Source organism: Sinohyriopsis cumingii, unplaced genomic scaffold (genome assembly GCF_028554795.1).
Source record: "Sinohyriopsis cumingii isolate HCF-2022 unplaced genomic scaffold, ASM2855479v2 utg000348l, whole genome shotgun sequence".
NCBI classification, from domain to species: Eukaryota; Metazoa; Mollusca; class Bivalvia; order Unionida; family Unionidae; genus Sinohyriopsis; species Sinohyriopsis cumingii.
In genome coordinates this window covers 1,432,052-1,452,854 of record NW_028315888.1, presented here as the reverse complement: position 1 = coordinate 1,452,854, position 20,803 = coordinate 1,432,052, and the positions used below count along the sequence as shown (strand labels likewise).

Genomic DNA, 20,803 nt, shown 5'->3' with positions numbered 1-20,803 from the left:
CAAACTTTGTAACATGCTAGATCTCTCTTTGACTTTGATTTTGGGAGAAGGTACTTTGTGAGCAGCGGCCACTGCCGCTAAAGAGCAGGGTCCTGCCACTGGAGAAATTTTTGGTGTCATCAATGGAGAAGTTCTTGGTGTTATCAACGTCTCCAAGTACTTCTCAGTTCTTGGTGTCATCAACGGAGAAGTGAATGAACCTGAGGCTACCGGAGACGCGGTCACCGTCCTTGCAGGTCGTGGTTTGCGAGTGCAAGGTTGCGTCCTGGCCGAAGTGCCTCTCTTGCGACTAGTTTTCTGTGGGCTTTTAGTTTTCTGGGAACTTTTCCTCTGCTTCTTTTTCTGGGTGCTTTTCTTTTTCCGTGCTGGTGACCGGTAAGAGGACGGTCCCGCCACTGGAGAAGTTCTTGGAGACACGGGTCCCTTTGGAGACCTGGTCTTGCCACCGTGGCTCTTTTTCGTCTTCTTGGAGCTTCGTTTGGCTTTTTCTTGGGGAGAACTTTGGGAGCATTGGGATCTCATCTTAAGAGAGAGCGAATGATGACACCTCCTAGAGTACCGCCTCATCCAGGTTTCAAAATGATTTGTTTTTTGGTCTGAGTGTCGATGCGGAGATCGGCTAGTTGGGTCAAAGCGACTTTGTGTCCATCAAAAAATCATTTGATTTGATGAGGAATCTGAATGATCCCTTGTAGTAATTGACGTGCTGTCACCGTGAACCATCGTAAAACTTCTTTGAGACTGGCTTCTAAGACACGAGCCCGTATTTGTGGATGTTTTTCTCAACTGATGCCATATAAGGCACGAATCAATTTGACGGGAAGATGCGACTGAAGGGACGTCATGTTCAAGCTGTGCGAGACAGGCGAAAAGTGTCTAAGGTTTTTATAGATTTTGTGTGGGGTTAAGTCGAGGACGGAAACGTGTACAGGACAAGTCCTCCGTCTTGGCACCATTGGTGAAACAATTTTGTACGAAATCACAAATCATCGTGGTAGTAGGTTTCAAATCGACGATTAAATAAGCGTGTGGAGTTTGAGTGGCATCGTCGTACGCCTGAGTGAGCCAAGGCGTTCCTAACTGTTTGGCTAAGACTTTTAAACAAGACTACGTAATGAGCATTGAGACTGATGGTACGATGGGTTTTACTTTGTTGAAACAAATTTTGAGTGATGTAAACGACACTGGCATTACGATGATCCCTTTGCGTGGAAAGCAAAGTTTAATTTCTTCTTCTTCTCCTAACATGTGGTCGAAAATGACGAAATGGGTTTGACGGGAGTCAGAGACGAGTCCGTCGTCTTCTTTAGGAATGCCTTCCACAACCACGATGTAATCGCCTTGACATTCTCGCAAGAAGCTGTACGCCGATTACCACTCTTTGTAACACCACACGATGCGTTGAGGTGTACGATCGATCAAATGATGTTTATGTTCGATCAAACGTTTGACAAATTCTGTTTTGCCTGAACCGCTAGGTAAAGCAATGAGCATGTTAAAGGGATGGCGAAGTACAATACCTCCCAACTGGTACGATCTAAGTGTTCGTCGATGACTTTGACAGTTGAGGAAGAGGGAGCAGAGGTAGGCATGGTGATAGGAATGTCATTTGTGACACGAAAACAGACAAGACAAGAGTTTATATACTTTTTCAGGACACGTTTATTGAATGTTTTAAACATGAACACGAAAGACAAAAATACACAAAAAGCCAATGGCGTAAGTACAACAATAAAAGGCACATGAAAACGATCAACGTGGAATAGAAACAAGTTTCTGTACAACATGTTTTGGGTAATGTTCTGACCAGTTCTATAGGGGGTAAGGCCACACACGTGTCCTCCCGAAAGGGTCTTTCAGGAATGTCCACGACAGTTCTGTCTGAGTGACGAGTTCTTCTTCTGTTACTGTCACTAACACAGGTTGAAAAGTGACTTATTTTGTTGGACGTTGAAAGGAAGGATCACAACTCTCGAGCATACTGGGCCCCTTCTTGGGTCGAAGCCTCAAAACCCCCTTTTTTCCAGGCACGTACATCTGTCCAGTGGGGGTGTAAGTCTCAAGCTACACACATACACATCGTCATACACGTCTTCGGTAGCTAAAAGTTGACGAATCTTTTTTCCTGTAGAGGTCGAGAAGTATCCAGGCCATTTGGGTTGTAAGTACTGTTCGTAAAGAGTCCACCAGCAATCGGCTGGTAAACGAATTCCCGGAAAACAAGTCACTAAGACACACACCACTTGTCGACCCAAATTGATTGGATACAGTTCTTGTAATAATTGATGGTAATGATTCACTGTTTGAATATGGTCATTGAGTTCCTTCCATGGAATCTGTTCAATCACATGTGATAAAAGTCGTGGCATGACAGCCTATTTTTATACTCTCTTTGTTTCGGAAACAATACACGTACTTTCTAGCCAGAGATCTTCGTTCTCCAGTTGGAAATTAAAATGCTCCAAACTGTAACCTAAAATTCAAACCTCGTTTACATAAAAATATTTCAAATCTAAATTCAAACCTTTTGCCTTCCGCTAAGCAGATTCCAAGTAATAGACCTTTGTAATCCTTTAACTCGTCTTCCTCAATGCGTTGCTCTAAGTGAATCTCGAAGTAGCCAAAATGATGAACATTTCGATCATTCACTAACTCAAAGTGTTGAACAAAGTCTGACCACTGAAACAATTTCTGACGAATCAGTTCTCCTATATCATTCAGGTACCAGTGGTTCAAGCACCTGTGACGTAACGGATGCAATTGTTCTTTACCATTCACTTGTGTTTTGACCAGTTCTCGGTAAATGCCTTCTCTCAATTCCACAGGCAAGTTTCGAATGTTCTCTAACAAAGTATCCATGAATAGGTCATACTAAATCCTCTTTTGTCTGACACAATAAATGTACCGTTTGCACAGACATGGTTTTACTTCAGTGTCGAATTTAAATCGTTTAGTCACTTATTTACACATTACAATTCGTACAGAAGTTTCCTCTATCACTAAGTTGACATTGTGTAAAAGATGTTGGTAAGTCTTTAACTCTTCCTCTGGAATTCGATGCAGTAAGTTTACAATGTAGTACATAGAATCATCAATAGCAAACCAAACCTTTTTTACACCATAGGGTCGTTCATGAATATCTGTCCTATGGAACACTTTCAACTGAATCAGTCCTTGTAGAGCATTAAGGTACCAATGATTTAAAAATTGGTGACGTAACGGATGCAATTGTTCTTTACGTTTCACTTGTACTTTGACAGTTCTCGGTAAATGCGTTCTCTCAACTCCACAGGCAAAGCACGAATGTTCTCTTGTAAAGTATCCATGAATAGGTCAATCCGTACAATTCACAATCTTCTCCTACAGCAATAGTAATCCACATAACGAGTAATTTCTGGCCACTGCCACTCAGGGTAACGTCCAAGAATGCCATGGAAATATTTTTATGTAAACGGTCTAAAGCGATATAATAGGACGAATGCACACTTGACCCAGAGAAATCTAACAAAATGGTTGACTTTTTTTCACTTTCATCTTGTGAATTTCTCGACACAAAAGTTATACAGTTACCCATTGAGATTTCACTCTGGCAAGCCCCTGCCAAACTTCCTTGTAAATCTTCTCTTGCAGTAATTTAGGTAATGATTCAATATCATTGTTGAAATGAAGTTTGAATACTGGTCTCGGTGATGTCGAACATTTGACTCCTAGCCCATCTGGTTTCTTCTTCTTCTTCAACGACATGGTAAGTTACTTCAATGTCTCGTTCCCACCAAGGGTAAGTAATGACAATTCGGCCGAATCTTGTGGTTCCCAGTTGTGAAGTGACACACCGCAACTGAAGCACTTGACTTTATCCCCTTCGCCTAAATAGAAAAATCCGGCTCTGGCTAATTCTTCAGGGGTTGGTCCTCGCAGATACTTAGGCCATTTTCCTTTGAACGATTGAAGATGATTTTCAAAGTCGCAATATCCAGACAAACGCACAGGGAACGAATATTCGTCTTTAACAGGTTCGTTCCGATGAGGGAAGGGTGACATGGACAGGAGTTTGCTCAAGGCTGGATGACAACCGTCGGGAGGTAGACATGAAGGTTGACATCCACATTGACCATGAAACCCAATAAAGTGCCCACGATGACCAGGGACATCGATTTTGCATCCCTCAGGCTTGTCACGTACAGCATCACTTTCCATGATAGGGATAGTGACACTAAAGTTCCCATGATGCTTTACGGCATCGCTAAGGTCACAACGTATAGCATCTCTCCCATCGCAAGGCTCACAATCGCATTCTACTTCAGAGGCCCCAAACTTGAATTGTGCCTGTCTGAACTTGTTTTGTATTTCTCTGAAAGTATTCATCTTTTTCACTTGGTCTTGGTAGTCACAAGGAACTATCGATCTTGCCTAGGGTTCCTTTTTATATACAGACCAATACCGACGTGTCCATACGGTAGCGAAAAAATGATTGGGAAGTCGCACTCGCTTCTGGTACACGATTTGATAGACTTTTTCCAAGAGTCGACTGACGATTTGGTGAGTGGGTAAACGTACAATATTGTTGGGCTGATAGGTGGTCACTTTAAAGAGTTCATCTTTTCCAGACTGCAAGGCTTCTTTCAATACGCCAAAGTTCACCATTCGACTTGTACGATAATTCAGAGTCAATCATTTCACTTTACACTTCGTGTTCACTTCTCCTTGTTTGTCCCGGTATTCGTAGCCGTAATTGTTAGGACCGCCACTTGCGAAACTTAGAATCTTGTCGTCATGGCGCTCGTCTGTCCAGGGTCCTAAACGGTCTCCTTCGATGCCAGGGTGCTGTTGACTTGGTGATCGATGTAAATGCAACTGTCCGGGTCAAAGTACAGGACACGTTCCCCTAACAGTTCTAAAGCTTCGTACAATTTTAAGCGAGCATGAGCTGTCACGTAAGCCGCAATGATGACATTTCCAAAGGGTCAGCTTCTACAAAGTCCAGATCTTCTTCGTCATTCACTAAGATCAAATCCTCACGAACGACGTCCACGTGTTTGATTAATTTGGTTTTGTCGTGAATCATCTGGAAGTAGCGTGAAGGTTCTGTCAAATATTCCGTCTTGGGTAAACACGGTCGTTTTGCCATTTTACCCCACAAGCAATTTAACATCACTTTGGCAAACGATCGCTTGACTTCGTTTTTCTCGACGTGGTCCAAAGGGATGCCTTCTTGTTCCCAGTATTTCTCTTTGAAATGAATTTGGTCTTCGGGAGTGTGACACCAGGACGGATAGCCACAGGCTTCTTGCTTCAGTTTGAAATAAGGCATCCATGTAGTCTGCGAAAATGCCTTTCTGAGTGGGATCACCCTTGTGGTATTGTTGTGTCTTGGGAAAATGGCAAATTTCGTACACTTCTAACAGTTGGTATCCCATGTCCATAGCTTTAAACAATTCTGCGCTGACCCAGTTTCCCGTCAAGGCGCGTTCTTCCTGGGTGTAATGACAAGGTTGGTCTTGGTTGCACGTTTCGGCACATGTACGACACAACGGAAACATCCGTTTGCCTTGACAATGGTGAGGTAAGACGGGATGCTACAAGTCGGTGGGAGGCAAAACTTTGCACTTGATCAAGCCTTCGTATTGTCGAATGTTGGTCAGGTCGATGTGTTCTGTCAACAATTGTTGGTGCCCTGCAGGAAAGCGACAATATCTGCACACGTAGGGATACAGCGAACACACGTCTAAGTATTTCATTTCTTCTCCTTTCTCTTCGTCGGCTTCATACAGCAAACAGGTGGCATTGGTTCTTCCTCCGTACAAACTATCCCTCGGATTCAGGGAGTCCATGAACTGGTAGCTTTACACGAGCCGTTTAAACTCGGGATCGATTTTCAAACGGTGATCGTACTCGTGTTCCCACATTTCCTCCACTTGGTATCCTTGCTGTTCTAACTTTAGGCGTCGCTGACAAGTGGCCTGGTACAAGTCTTCCATGGTTCGATGTAAAAACTGATTTTTAGTGCCACGGTTAGGGTAACAGACGGGACATCCGTGAAATAAGCAACCGTTAAACTCGTACACGATCTTGGGGTTTTCTAAGTCCCAACCATCGACCGAATACGTTCCTATGGTCTTTTCGCCACCTCCGTTGCGGGCATGCTGAATCCATTTGTCTTCTTTGTCGCACAAGTAATGTAACCAGTGTAGGGCTTTGACCGAGTACTGACGTTTGACATAGTTGGTCGATGAGGACTGATGACAGCCACGGTGTTTTCAGGCATGAATCATTGTCTGTACACTAAGGAACATGCTTTGGCAATGGTGCAAGCTTCTTTCAAAGGATCGACCCCTCCGTGTTCCATGAACAGTTCTCGAAATTTTCCACAGCAACCTCGTAAAATGTCCACGTCGGAACGACAATACTTTAACATTTCTTCCTGAAAGTCAAAAGGGTCCGAGGCATGGGTCTGGTACCAAGCATAGAAAGCTTCTCGTCATTCGGTACGCATGTTGTCGGGGTCATAATAGTCAACCTCAGGCAAGTGGGGTAGAAAGGCATGTTGATTGGCTTCGGTATTGAAAAAGTGTGGAAAATACCCTTTAGTCATTTCTGTCATTCCAAACGTTTTAGGCATTCGACTCAAAGGCATGGCTAAATAGTTCATCGAATCTTTAAACTGTACTTTTCCCACTTGCATGAAAATGAGTTTGGCTCCGTTCAAAGTGACTTTAGGACGTTCGGTGCCTTGTTCCGTATAGTATCTGAGAAGAAACTGTCCATCGTATCCCGAGAAATTATGAGCCATCACCGTGGCATGACGATGACAATCTCCGTAACGTTTGATGTCCTCTTGGCTCCATGTCTTGTCAATGGGGTCTACGACCCATTGGGCAAATTCGGGTAGCGTGTGAGATCCCCGAAAGATTTTTTCACGCCCTCCAGGAATCTTGCTGCAGTGAGGGCAATGACTGAAGATGGGTTCTTGAACGCACTTCTCACACACTCGATGAGCCACGCAGAAATTAGGAATGTGAATGCCAGTCTCTTGCATGCATTCGAAATCGAAAAAGATGAAATTGCCTTTCTTGTTGGGGTTGGTACTTTTGCATGTAGCATTGATGTTCCAAGTCCACGATTCGGTGACTAATGGGACATTTTTTCTTTCCTCAACATACGTGAAACTTGGCACTATTCTTATGTATGCCTTGTTCACTCGTAGGGCACAATCTCAAGAGTTGACATGCACTTTTCTGTTTTGAAATTATCGCTTGAGTGTGGTGAACAAGGAATCCCACATCTCGGTGATAAACCCTTCTGCTTTCTCTAACGGTATTTCGGACTTTGAAATCTTTAAACTTCACCGTGTATTTGTAAGCCGTGGTTCTAAATTTTCTAGAATAACGCTTTTCTGTCTCTCGAATGGAATAGTACTTTTCAGGGTTGACAAAATGTGGTGATATCTGATTAGAAGAAAACTCTCTGGGTTTGGATTATGGTTCACTCATGTCCTCTTCAAAATCACTGGCATGAATTTGTGCCAAGACTTCAGCCCTGGTACATAGAGATAGATCAAGTTTCTGCCTCTTACTTTCTTCATTCTTCTCGAGTGAATTGGATCGTTTCATCTTGACTGCAAAAAGTCAAATGACTAAAGTTTAAACACCATGTGTTACCTTACAGCCATGACAGAGCAGCGTATATAAAGGGTGTGTGTCTTGTCCTTCCACTATTCGTTTCACTCTCAAACCGAGCACAACGATGGACGAGACCACACAGATGGAACTTTTCATCAGAGCTTTGCTAGGGGTCACCCGAACATTGTCTTCAGACCAGCCGAGGGATTACTTACGCTCCCTTCGAGATAAAAGTCAAGATACTTGCTATATCTGTCAGAAGAAAGGGCATTGGTCTTCAGAGTGTCCAGACCGTCAACAAAGCAAAACAGGGGCTAAAAGAGACAAAAGTCAAGATACCTGTTATCATTGTCAAGAAAAAGGACGTTGGTCTCCAGATTGCCTTAAGAAACAACAGGAGCAAGAAGAAGAGGGGAGTGATGGAGAGGAAGAAGAGGAAGAAAGCAGACAGGTGAAGAAACAGAAACAGGAGAAAAAAAAGAAGGAAAGAAAGTGAGAATGAAGAGGAGGAAAAAGCTGTGAAAGTGAAGACATTTAAAAAAAGAGAGAGTGAAAAAAGAAAAAGAAGAAGAAGCTTATGAACTTTTTAAAATATTAGGTGGTGTTGTGATTTGGACTGTAAAATTTGTACCAGAATAAAAAGTCTATAAAACGTAAGTGTGTCTCTTGGTTTTGATTTTTAGTATAAGAATCTACACTCACACGCACTCAATCATTCACACGTACTATGAGGGTAAATAAGGTTTTCTTTTTAGTTTTAATTGATCTTGGCAAATTGAAACATTATTTCTTTTCGAGAGACATGGGTGGCCCTGAAAAGGGCCTTTGGGTCTTGGTGGATTTTAAATAACAAAATTTAGGAAGCAATCAACTTTAACTGCCTTAAGTCTTTGACACGACCAAGGCCTACTTGTGGACTGCGTACTGTCGATGATGATTTGGTAGAAATAATTAAGGGTGGTAAGGTAGGTGTTGTCACAGGTTTGGGTTGTTTAGCTCTTGAAGGTCTTTTTCTCTTCGGTCGTAATAAAGAAGTCTGATACATTTGTTTCAGACTTCTTAACTCCGCTAAAATGTCTAACAGTATCGTGACCGTTTGATTTTCACCTTCTTGTTTCTTTGCTGATACTTCTTATTGTTGTTTTTTTCTTACCTCTTCTTCTTGCTGTTGCTGTAGGAGAAAAGCTTGTTCCACTTCCTTTTGCTGTTGTATACATTTCTCAATTCTTCTTCTGTCTTTGTTTAAAATTCTCCACATGCGGTAATGAAGGAGAAGGTGGCGAAGGTTCCGGAACAAATTCTTGCGAAAGAAAATCCACAAAATCCCAATTTACTTCTTCTGGAAGTAAGTCCGGGTTTCCTTGGGTAGTCTCCACGACTGGTGCACCCCAATTCACGGTCTTCTGAGTTTGCGCCATGTTTATGCTTACTGTGTCGCAAACTCTAGTGCCTCTATATAGGACATGTGATGTCACGGACTGCTTTCTTCAGATTGGACAAAGGGTGACTGAATTTTGTAACGCGTGTTTGGATTGGTCAATTAACTCAATCCGTTTCAATCCTTCCTCTCCCTATAAATAAGCACAGTTCACTGCATTCCTTCACCTGTTCTCGGCACCCCAGCATGTGGACCACAGTGGAATCGCCTACTTTAATCTCATCGATGATGTTCCGGACTGACATACCGATGTATGTCCGATCCACCTGGACTATTGTCCATAGGACAGAAACAAGCCTGTGGATGAGAAGGATTTACGTGGAGAGGCAAGGATGCCTAAAGAGGGTGTTAGTGTATGGTCCTGAAGTCAGACGTAGTTTAAGGAAAAGAAGAACATCTTAAAGATGCCCTCTATGTTAACAGTAGGCTATGTTAACATAAACCCAAAGGCCCTTTTCAGGGCCACTCCTATATCTCGAAAAGACCTTGACTTTCATTGCCTCCATTTTTCTTTAAATGTCTCTTGTCTGTGTACATGTTCTATTTCCCATTGTCCCTAGACAGTCCCACCCTGTTCAATTTCCCTTGACGCTAAACAGTCCCACCCTATTCAGTTTCCCTTGACGCTAAACAGTCCCACGATTTATTCCCATGTTAAATTCCCTTTGACGCTATATCGTCCCAGGGGTTTCCGTAATGTTAAATTTCTCATTGACGCTATATCGTCCCAGGGTGGTTTGTAATGCTAATTCCCATTGACGCTGAATCGTCCCCATTCACTACTCATATGGCTTACTTGACACCTAACGCAGCTAATGCAGACTGAATTGCTACCTTTAACTTGGGTGTGTGCTGGGTCTATCCCCACTCGAGTATAGCCTTACATTCAGGTCGCTAGGGTCTATGAAGCCAGTCATATTGACCCAAGACCTAACGGTTCAATTAAATAGTGATTTATATGCACAGTACTGCCAGGGAGATGATGCTCTATTTCCTTCCATCGGGATCAATTCAATATTCCGCTTATGAACGTTAACAAGACGAACATGCCCGTATGGGCGAAAAACAACTACAATTTAAATGATGATGGCGATAACTAACACCAGATGTGAATGAAGGTGTCTAGAAGATATACAATTCGGTCAGTTTTCTCGAATAACGAATTTACCAATGACAACTAGAGCGTATCACTCAAGCCCATTTTACAATGAAAACTGATTTGTTTTGAGTGAGTATAGCAAGAATGTCATGGTGTGATTTCGATCTGTTGTAATAAAACTAGAAAATTTTAACCAAATTGGGTATAGACGGAACGATTTAGTAGATTATCGTCGCTAACAGTAATCCTACGGCACCTAAGACATCTTTCACTTTTGAATGATATGTTCAATCATTCCTTTAATCATAAGCTTTTATGTATTTTGTCTTCTCTCATCCTGATAACTCCGAGATATATATTAAAGATACTGTAGATATGTCCGTGATCATTGTTTATCTGAATGCAATAATGATTCCGTTACATACCCTAACTACTTTCAGTTGTGATTTAAAGCAAATCATAACAATAAATTCCTTTTGTAATATTCAGAGGACGAAATCAATTGCAACAAAATGCTACACATACATAAGTTATACGTGTTTTGCAATGCAAATCAGAGCGCAGTTGCCACAACAATTTACATTTGGACAGAATTTAATGTAAACTTCCAGTCGGTCCCGCACTAACCCTAAAAGCGAATCTTCGCCTGTTACTAGAATATACCCCCTGCAAGAATAATTAAAGTCTATAAATATAGAATCAGGCCGATCAATTACTCTGTAAGATGAATGGCATTTATTTGTGCCACGCCACCCAATCTAGTACCTCTGTGACATCCATATATTGGTGGAAGACCCATGTATGGCTTATATTTTAAAGATGTTTCTGACCTGTGCTGAAACAGATACAACATAGATATTCAAAATATTCTTATTCTATTTGCGGTAGTAGGAGCCTTTTGACATTAGTTAAATTTCATAAATCGTGCTTTCATGATGATATATTTTAACAATAATACAGATCCAGTTGATAAAGTTTTTGAGGATAAGATATGGCTCTGTTCCACACATCTGCATCAGCCAAATATATATTTATCGGCTAAATAATCGAAACATCACACTCGAAGAATAAAAAGAGATGCATGAATCAGACCAATTAAGGTCAGTGAGATCAGGGAGTAATCAATTTTATATTATCAAATACATGTCATGCATGATTATATTTGATTATGCATTCTGCAATGCGATTTAAAATTAGCTTTATTCGTCATAAGGTATTCTACAAACAAATAATAAAGATGTAGGTAGTGTTTAATTCTGATTAAATTGGTACAAAACAGTTGATTATACCTGTATACCGGAACCTTTATTGTCTAATACTTATGAAATTGGATAAAACCTAAATATTTATATATTATTAGTTTACATTCATTCAGAATTATCTTTTACTATTGGCTTTCCGTGCTTTTCCTATAATGCACAAGTGATCGATCAAGATTGTAAAGAGAATACGATATCCTATTATAGTAAAGTATAAAAATGTAAATTTCTAGAAGAGTACAAAGCAATTAGCAATATATGTACGTTTCTGTATAGACTGTGCCGAAGAAAACTAAAGAACATAAAAATGAATTAAGATTGAAAATGGAAACACTTGCAGGAGAAGGTACACAGTAACTTCAGTCGCGGTGTAAGTATTATATAATTTTATTGTGAATCTTATTTTACCTCCTTTGCAAGTATTTTCATTAATCAGGTTAGTATATCGCTTATGGATGGCCGAGAAGTCTAAGGCACTCATGTTTTGTTTACAGATCAAGGCCATCTCACTTTGTCTGTATGGGTTTCACTTCAGGGCTCGTAAAAGGTATGTCAGAAATATTGCCAAGGGTTCCCTTGGGGCAATATGGTTCTTGCCTGGTTCTTCCTCCGCCACACTAACCTATGATATGCGACAAAATGGCATTAAACCTGTCACGGAATGGTGTAAATGTTGTTAATTAAATACATGTACTCGGGTTTCGTTTCTTTTTCTCTGTACAACGATACCCGAGGGTGATTATAATATGGTCTATGTATTTCGAAATCGTGAGTACGATTCGTCCTGTGCCACACGTGCAAGGTGCCTTTGATAAAGAATAACGAAAATTCTAAAGGTATAAATACGTTACTACATGTAAAGGACCTTTACAATACTAATGGTTTTGTCAGCAAGCGGCCTGCTAAAAGGATTCGCACAACTCCAGCTGTAGGGGTAGGTAATGTTTTGGGTTTTAAGTGATAACTAGTGTATTACCATATTTGCCTTTGCATGTTTGTTATAGTTTTCTTTACATACCATAATGCGTGCATTTTTTATTCTTGTTGCGACGTAGTGCAGGACTTATATTGGTAATGTAAAGCTACATTTTTTAAAAGAATTGTTTACTATTGTCTTATCAAGCAGGGTTAGGTTTACTATTGAACCTCTGTTTTGTAATTGCCATAATAATATAATCTTTTTAACTTACCATGTATAACGTCCTTACGTTATGTCTGTAACAAGTTTAGTACACTGTATCGGGTATATTTTCAGCTGAGTTTTTGATGGTAGGAATATCCGGGGTGTCCGGTGTTGTCAGAGGGTAGAAACGTCCGTGTGTCCGGAGCGTTTAAGGTGCCGGAGCGTCTGTCTAGCGTCCGGAATGTCAAGAGTGACTAAGGTGACCCAGCTGTAGAGCCGTCAAAGGACAAGGGGGTCCGGAGGGTCTAATATTTCAAGTGTCCGGAGGGTCTAATATTTCAAGTGATCATAGTATTCCGAGGGTCCGGAGTCTATATTGGTTGTGAAATTGATTCGGAGGAGCTGTGGAGCGGATATGGTGCACGGGTGACGGAGTGCATCTCCACACATGTATTTTTAGCTGTATGCTAATTTTGGGTTAGTAAGACCCAGTGTATTATTCAGGACTGGAAGGATAGATTGTATATCCGTTCTTGTTTAGTGACATAATTTCGCTACCTGAGCGAATACATTTTTTTTACTATGTGTAAACACTTACATTGTTTACTATTTGAGTGAACTATATTCATCTTTCCATTATGGAATCATTTGTGAAATCATTTATCCTGTATTTTAGGGTTACTGAACTAAATTTATTTGTATATTTTTTCCATCTTTGAAACTGTGCGTTTTTATGTTAAATAGATCCAATATTTGGATTATAAATACGCACACATCTTCATAATCCACTATTCATATAAATCGCCACATTAAATCATATATATGTGTCGTCATTACGTGTTCTGTTGTTAATCCGAAATATCCCACCCGGTTATCTTGTTACAAAACCATAGTGTGGTTCTGAACCTCAAAACGAAATAACTCCATCAATGTGACGGTTCTAAGACAGAATATTTAACATCTTATTAAACGTGTGCTTCCGGGATAATAATGCTATTAGAGTTCACATTGAGTAACTTGCTATCACTGTTTTTATGGGTAGTTCTTTGCAAGAAGATAATTGGTTCTCAAGAATGGTGTCCTATACCAACATCGTGTAGTTTGGTCGTTTTGTAATTGGCACGACACCGGAATGTCTCTCTAAAAGACTGTCTGACGGAGTGTACAGATGATTTTGACGATTCGAAAGTTATATAGCCGTTGAAATTTATTTTCATCTTTGGTTCCGAGCCAGGCCTAAATATTTGCGGTAGAAAGACCAATGATTTTGAGCAGTGATATGAACTTAACGACATTTTAAGGATTCACTGTATGTTCAGATATTTAATCGCGCGGGTTTTGGAAAGGATTATATATGATTGGCCAATGGTAGACTAAATGCAGGTATATACCCTAATGTATGTTAATAGGTGTGATTCATGGCGGGAACGTAACTACAATACGTGTAAATAATGTGGAATTGAGACTGCCGTTCACATTCGGATCGTTGTCATTGTACTCTAATGGGATCATGAGTTATCATATAGCACACATAATTGTCGGATAATGACGAAGATGATGATGACTATCAGTACCTGTAATGTTATCATTCCAATGATGTATATTAAAGTTTGACACGCGTGAAGGTGTATCTTTTGTACATCCTTCAGTGATCCTAGTAATATTAAAACTTATAGATCAATCAAGTATCAATAGAAATTTTCTTGTAAAGGGATGTCAGTTTTGGCAGATAGAAACCAACGGATCCACGACTGTTTCAGGTGAATGGATGATATTACCCACCCCGTCATTCCATATTTTCCAGTGTGAAACGATTTAACAGTTTTCCCTATTTCCCTTTCCCATTCGTGCCTCGAGTTCACGTCTGTTCTATTGTTTGTGTCCAATTATTATGAAGACATGACGGCAAGTACTGCAAGATAATATACCAATTTTTAAAATATTTGACACCTTGAATTTAGTTTCTTACATACCATGAATATTGAAAAGAGATTGAAGTATTCCGTGAATGTTAAATATTCCTCTCCAAACACGTCAAGCGCAATTATGTTGTGACCTGCTCTTTTGAAATCATTGCTATATAAATCCAGGCAATGAATGTAAAGCCTAAATAATGTATCCGCTTTGAAAGCTTTGACAATGTTACACTATTCTATTTTTATTCTAGATGTTCACCCCGCTATACACTTTAATAGATCAAAGAAATGTGTCACCCTAAGATGCATAAGTTAATTTTATGCAATTCGGTGATTGGCATCTTTCTATTTGATTATGACACAAAAGTGAAAACAGTCCTCTGGGCTATTTTTATAAATGCAAACTGGATAGAAGATTCAGTTTAAATGTAGTTGTTTGTAACGCAATGCGAACTAATTAAAAATTTGAATCTACAGTTTGGCGTTTCAGCTATATAACCAACTTTATCTATGCACTGAAAAAAGCATTAAAAGAGATCAAATACCACTGTTGTTAAAATAGTTTATTGCTGAGAAGAAACTGTTAAGAGATTTTATTATTTATTCCAGCTGAAAGTCGATATATTTCAGAGATTAATTCGTGTCTGACAAACAATCACATTATTCACACACATTATAGCTATCTCGTCATGCTGAACCAAGCTTATAAACAGACATTAGCGTCTACCTTCATTTAGCCAACCTTTTCCCCAATAAGATTTAATCCTTTACAAAAACAACGCGAACGAACACTAAGCCTGTTAAAACGCTTTTAAGTTTATATAACTGCCCAAAAGTAATTATGTCCTTTGGCAAAATAAAAGATGGCCGAGCTCAGAACTCAAGTCGAAAATGGGCATAAACAACTATATACATCTTGAAACTACAGAATCATCTGTGTATTCCATCAGACACTAGCTTTCAGAAAAACATTTCAGTGTATTTTAAAATTACAGCCTGACCATACGTTGCAGATGTGTGCCCCCTCCAAATGTTTGGGGTTTTTTTTGTTTTATTTGGAGGTGGGGGGTATTTTGTTGTTGGTGGTGTGGTTTGTTTGAAGATCAGAGCGGGGTTGTTATACCAAATCATCTTTAGGACAAATGTTATGTAATCTTCCCAACATTCGCACTAACCCTGAAAATGTTATGTTCTGTCACATCGCTCTCATTCGAATACAGCCCTAAATCAAATATTGACGGTCCCTAAGTATACAATTAGCGTGTAATTAGTTGTAACACCCCGCCCAAGCAGTTACTTCTCTGTTGTTGATATATTGGTTGAAGACAAAATTACGACTTGTATTTTACAAGTGTTTCTGACCGGGGCAAACACAGGAATAGCTTATATATTCAAAACATTATTTTTGTATTTTCGGTATGTAGTAGCAGCCGTTCAACAGCAATGACTTCAAAAGTCACACATTCTTGGTCATATTTAAAAAATAATGTACATCCAGTTGATAAAGATTTTGACGAGGCAATACCGCACTGTTCAGGATAAATGTATCAGATAAAAATGTATTTATCGGCCAAATAAACAAAACAAAATTCAAATTCGATGAACGCATGAAGAAGATACGCATGAAACAGACCCATTACCTTATTTGTCATGAGACTGGTTAGTAGTCAACTTGATTTTATTTCATATATGTCAGGTATAGATCTGTTTGATTATGTTTTCCGTTATTCAATTTTAAAATAACTTTTTTTGCCTTTCAAATGATATAGAATATTATTTAGTTCCATACAGAATGTGAATGTGTAAATATTGCAGTTTTATTCAACACCAGTGTCAGAGAGTAGAATTTATTTACTTAAAAGGTAATATTTTTGCAAACGTTTCGAAGACAAATACTCTCCTTAAGTAGTAATGGAGATATTTAAACGTTGTTCAGTCTACAGACAATTTAGAGAGTTCCCAAAGCACTAAATATAAGATTTGATTTGTCAAAGCCTGACGATATTCGCACCACAACAATGTATCACAGCTTCGCTCACAGCTACGTTCAAGAATATGTATGCAGATGTTTACTATGTGTTTCGGCAGTTAAATTAAAATTAGCGTTTCCATATACAATTATCGGAACATTTATTTACCTTCTAACTCTTACTATATTATATGTGACTCAATATCATGGACGATTATAAAGTACATAAAGTGGATAAAATAGTTTGTTACTATATATATATATATATATATATAGATAGATAGATAGATAGATAGATAGATAGATAGATAGATAGATAGATAGATAGACAGACAGATAGACAGACAGACAGACAGACAGACAGACAGACAGACAGACAGACAGACAGACAGACAGACAGACAGACAGACAGACAGACAGACAGACAGACAGACAGACAGACAGACAGACAGACAGACAGACAGACAGACAGACAGACAGACAGACAGACAGACAGACAGACAGACAGACAGACAGACAGACAGACAGATAGATAGATGTGTGTGATTTGGATTTTAAACGTAGCTTTAAAAAATCTTCAGTCATACCGTTACCATGTCTGCAGTGGAACGGTTTATAGTGATGTCCAGCACTGGGGCACGATGCCGCAGCCATGTAGCATGATGTCCCACCCAGTCACATTATCCTGACACCAGGCCGACCAGTCCTAACACTAACCTCTTATTGCTGAGCGCCAAGCGAAGCAGCTGTTATTACCATTTTGGCAAGTCTCTAGTATGACTCCTGCCGGGGATCGAACCCACGACGTACCGCATCTAACCACTAGGCCACCGGAGCTAAAGAATCTGATCGTAAATGCTCGTTTATAAAATAGTCCACTTAAGCATTACAGTAGCTAGTCAAATATATTTAAGTATAGAAGGTGTATCTCAGTCTCACATATGAAATGATCCGGTTAGAAATAAATAAAATTCTCATTGTAATGGACAATGTTTTGAAACAACATACAGAATATAAAGTGTTTTTTATGGACATTAAATAACCCAAACTATATACTCAATTGAAACTGCTTGAGATAGGATGGTCAATTTTATGAAAATATGAAATTGAACATAAACTTACTTTCTAAAATAGCAAACACGTGTTAATATGGGCTGATTTAAGTGAATGATGCTTTTTCTTAAGGATGATTTAAATAACATAAAAATGATCATTTGAGTTAATAAATGTTAATAAATTACTGAGTCCTTCTGATGTTAGTGAGGGGTCCCCGAGTGGCCGAGTGGTGCCATCTCACCTCCGTCTGCGTGGGTTCGAGTCCAAGGCTCCGCTAGCGTGGGTACGTGGGAAAGCCTGCCAGTAGGTTCTCGTGGGTCGGTGGCTCTTCCCTGGGGTTTCCAGGGTTCTTCCTGCACCAGTTATACTGGCCGCCATGTATAGCCTATCTTGTGCTGACAAATGGCGTTAAAAACTAAAACAGCAACAACAATGATGATAGTGAATAAAATATTTTCATAAAGATACCCACTTATTGTTATATAATTAAATTAATATATATTTTTTTCTAAATGTTGTAATTAGCATGTCCGTCATTGGCCAGATAACAATGCAGCTGGGATCTAGTCTTGAAGCTTCTTGTTCTCTGATGATGATAAGACACGATAATGATAAACAATCTCACAAAACAAATTATTGATACGCATACTAAACGTAAAAAACATATGTTACATAAAATAAACATATTAGAGTTAAGAAACATGACACGTACATTAGTTGTTTGGGGTTTTTACAACATAAAAAAATGTTGTACGTTTCTATCCGTATAACCTACCTCTCTCTTGGATTTTAGACAATATTTTCTTCAAAATGTTTTATATTCAACCACGTTTAATGTCAGACGCATAATCACCATTATTTTTTTAATTGTTTTATTGTCATTAATTTTGCATGAAACCAATTTGCTTTTTAAAACAATACAGTGAAAATTCTACTGCAGATTCATCTTTAAATTTAAACATTTTTCCACTGTCCATCGTCAACTGTAATGGATGATAGTTTGAGTCCTTAGATCTATCAAACCCCAAATCGAAATCTCTGTATCATTTGTCATATCATCATATAAATCTTCTGCCAATATACCCGTAATCAAGTTACAAGTTGTCGGTGTATCATACTCTATTAGAATGATTTGAATTCCCATTATCGCCTGTTATAAAACAACAAAAGATTTAAATGTATGAATATTCGTCTGTGTCGTTTGCTTATCGCCCTAATCGTCTTTCTTATGGCATCCTCATGTCACCGTTTCGACACTTTGTACAATCTAACATTCTCAGTTTTGTATTATTAGTTTTGATTGTCGTTCTGCCTTATAATAATGTGACTAACTCATATTATGTGTGGTCAGAAAACACAATACTCAGAACGTACAGGGAGTAGCATATCTTCAAATATTTCCAAACCAACATGAATAAACATGACCAAATCTTGCTCATAATACATTGGCACCTGACCTTATTCTCTGTGCTTCTTCCACATATATATTATATATTGTAGCACTTGATGCTGAATGTTTTATTATTTCAAGGCTATATATTACAATGGGGTAACATATATTTGTCAAAGCAACGCGATAGAACAACCCCTTTATACGGATTGTGTGGAATCACAAGCAGAGCTTAAGTCAAATCTATGAAATCGCACAATATAACCCGTGTCTTCGAAAAACAGGAATAAGTCCACACAGGAGCATTATACTTGAACTAAAACTGTTCATTTCATCAGAAAACTTTCCCATAAATAGTAACAAATCTCAAATTCTTAACACGCTTGACATAAAATAATTGATACAAGAAACAATGGAAAAAGTTTTTAAACAGTAAATGATAATTAAAAGGCTACAAGAACCTTCAGTCAACAGTCCATGTCTGTTAGGGAAAGGGATAACATAATAAATGCATTTGCAATTACGAAAATGAAAATATCACCATGGACTATTCTTAAAGAAGCAATCATTCGTTACTTCACTAGAATCAGAATATCAAACAAGTACCAATTTAATTCAAGTGGTATTCCAAATAAATTCTAATATTAAATGTTTTGATTTGTTTGTATTTTCTAACGTGCTAATGTGCAAATGGCACAAAATGTGGGTATGTGTTACGCCTTTGAAATATCAAAATAATATAATCCAAACAGTCCTTGTCTGCATTCACTATAATTTCAAATAAATGTTTTAGCTATTGAATATTATTAAGCATTTTGTTACTGCAGTGAACAAGAATTTGAAGAAAAGCTCTAACCAAATTAAAAACTGAATACAACAATAACAATATTCACATTGCAACCTTTCGGCGACATCATATGTTCCATGTATATCGGTTTTAAACGTGAGTATATGTGCAGGAATATGGTAGATCTTCAAATATATTTTTTCTATCAAAACCGTTATGACCTATAACCGTCCATAAAAATAGTGTGAAATACCATAACCTTAGATCTTGAAGGTAGAGAGTTAAAGTTGGGCCAACTTCGAAGTTAAGTAGCTTGTGATCATGATCAGTATGATTTAATAGTTAATGAGAGGTTCACCACTGGATCAGGATCAGACAGCCGCTCTCCTTAATGAGAATTATGCCTCGCCAAAACCTGTCCTCCCCTTTAATCAATCAGATAGAGGGTGTCCGATTAACAGAACCATTGTCTCATGAACCGAACGTCCTTATGTTCTCCGGATGATTTACACCAGAGTCAACATTGACTTAAACATTGTTAATGTTCTTTGTCAGGTTCATAATCAATTTAATCATTGAAAAGTACCCTAAATGTGGACAACATTTCAATCTAGAAACGTGTGTTATTTTATATCTTGCCCAATCTGTTCGCTAAACAGTATAATACACTAGTGAAATATATCTCCTCTTTTCATTAGTAATGTTCGTATTAATAATAATGTATAAATGGAGTGGTACGGTTTTATTTTTTCAAAGCAGTAGAGTTACAAAATAAGTCTCGCCAACTCTTGTTTCTTTGGTAACTGTTGGCCCATTCAAGCCTTCGAAATTATGGATATATTTATGTATTTGCTCAGTGAAGTCATTCATTAGACTTAAATGTGAAAAGATATTACTATGTGATCCATCTAAATTTCCATGTTTGCAGATATGTTCACTTCTTATTTAAGACAAAAATGTATCTTAAAATATACACAATAACAAATACAGGAATCTTATTTTAATAATTATATATTTTTTAACACTACACATACTTATGCACAATCCTGACATGCTTCATGCAAATGAAGACCTAAAGATAACGCGTGTGTGTGTGTGTGTTTTGGATTTTTAACGTAGCTTTAACAATTTTCCAGTCATATCGCTA

At 38.6% G+C, this 20,803-nt stretch overlaps 1 long non-coding RNA gene across 1 annotated transcript; it reads left to right on the top strand.

Moving 5' to 3' along the window:
- Positions 1-12,070: 12,070 nt before the first annotated feature.
- On the top strand, positions 12,071-13,371 carry LOC149774355 (uncharacterized). The gene is made up of 2 exons (XR_016416878.1): positions 12,071-12,349; positions 12,671-13,371. It is a non-coding gene; the product is annotated as an uncharacterized LOC149774355 (long non-coding RNA).
- Positions 13,372-20,803: the final 7,432 nt, after the last annotated feature.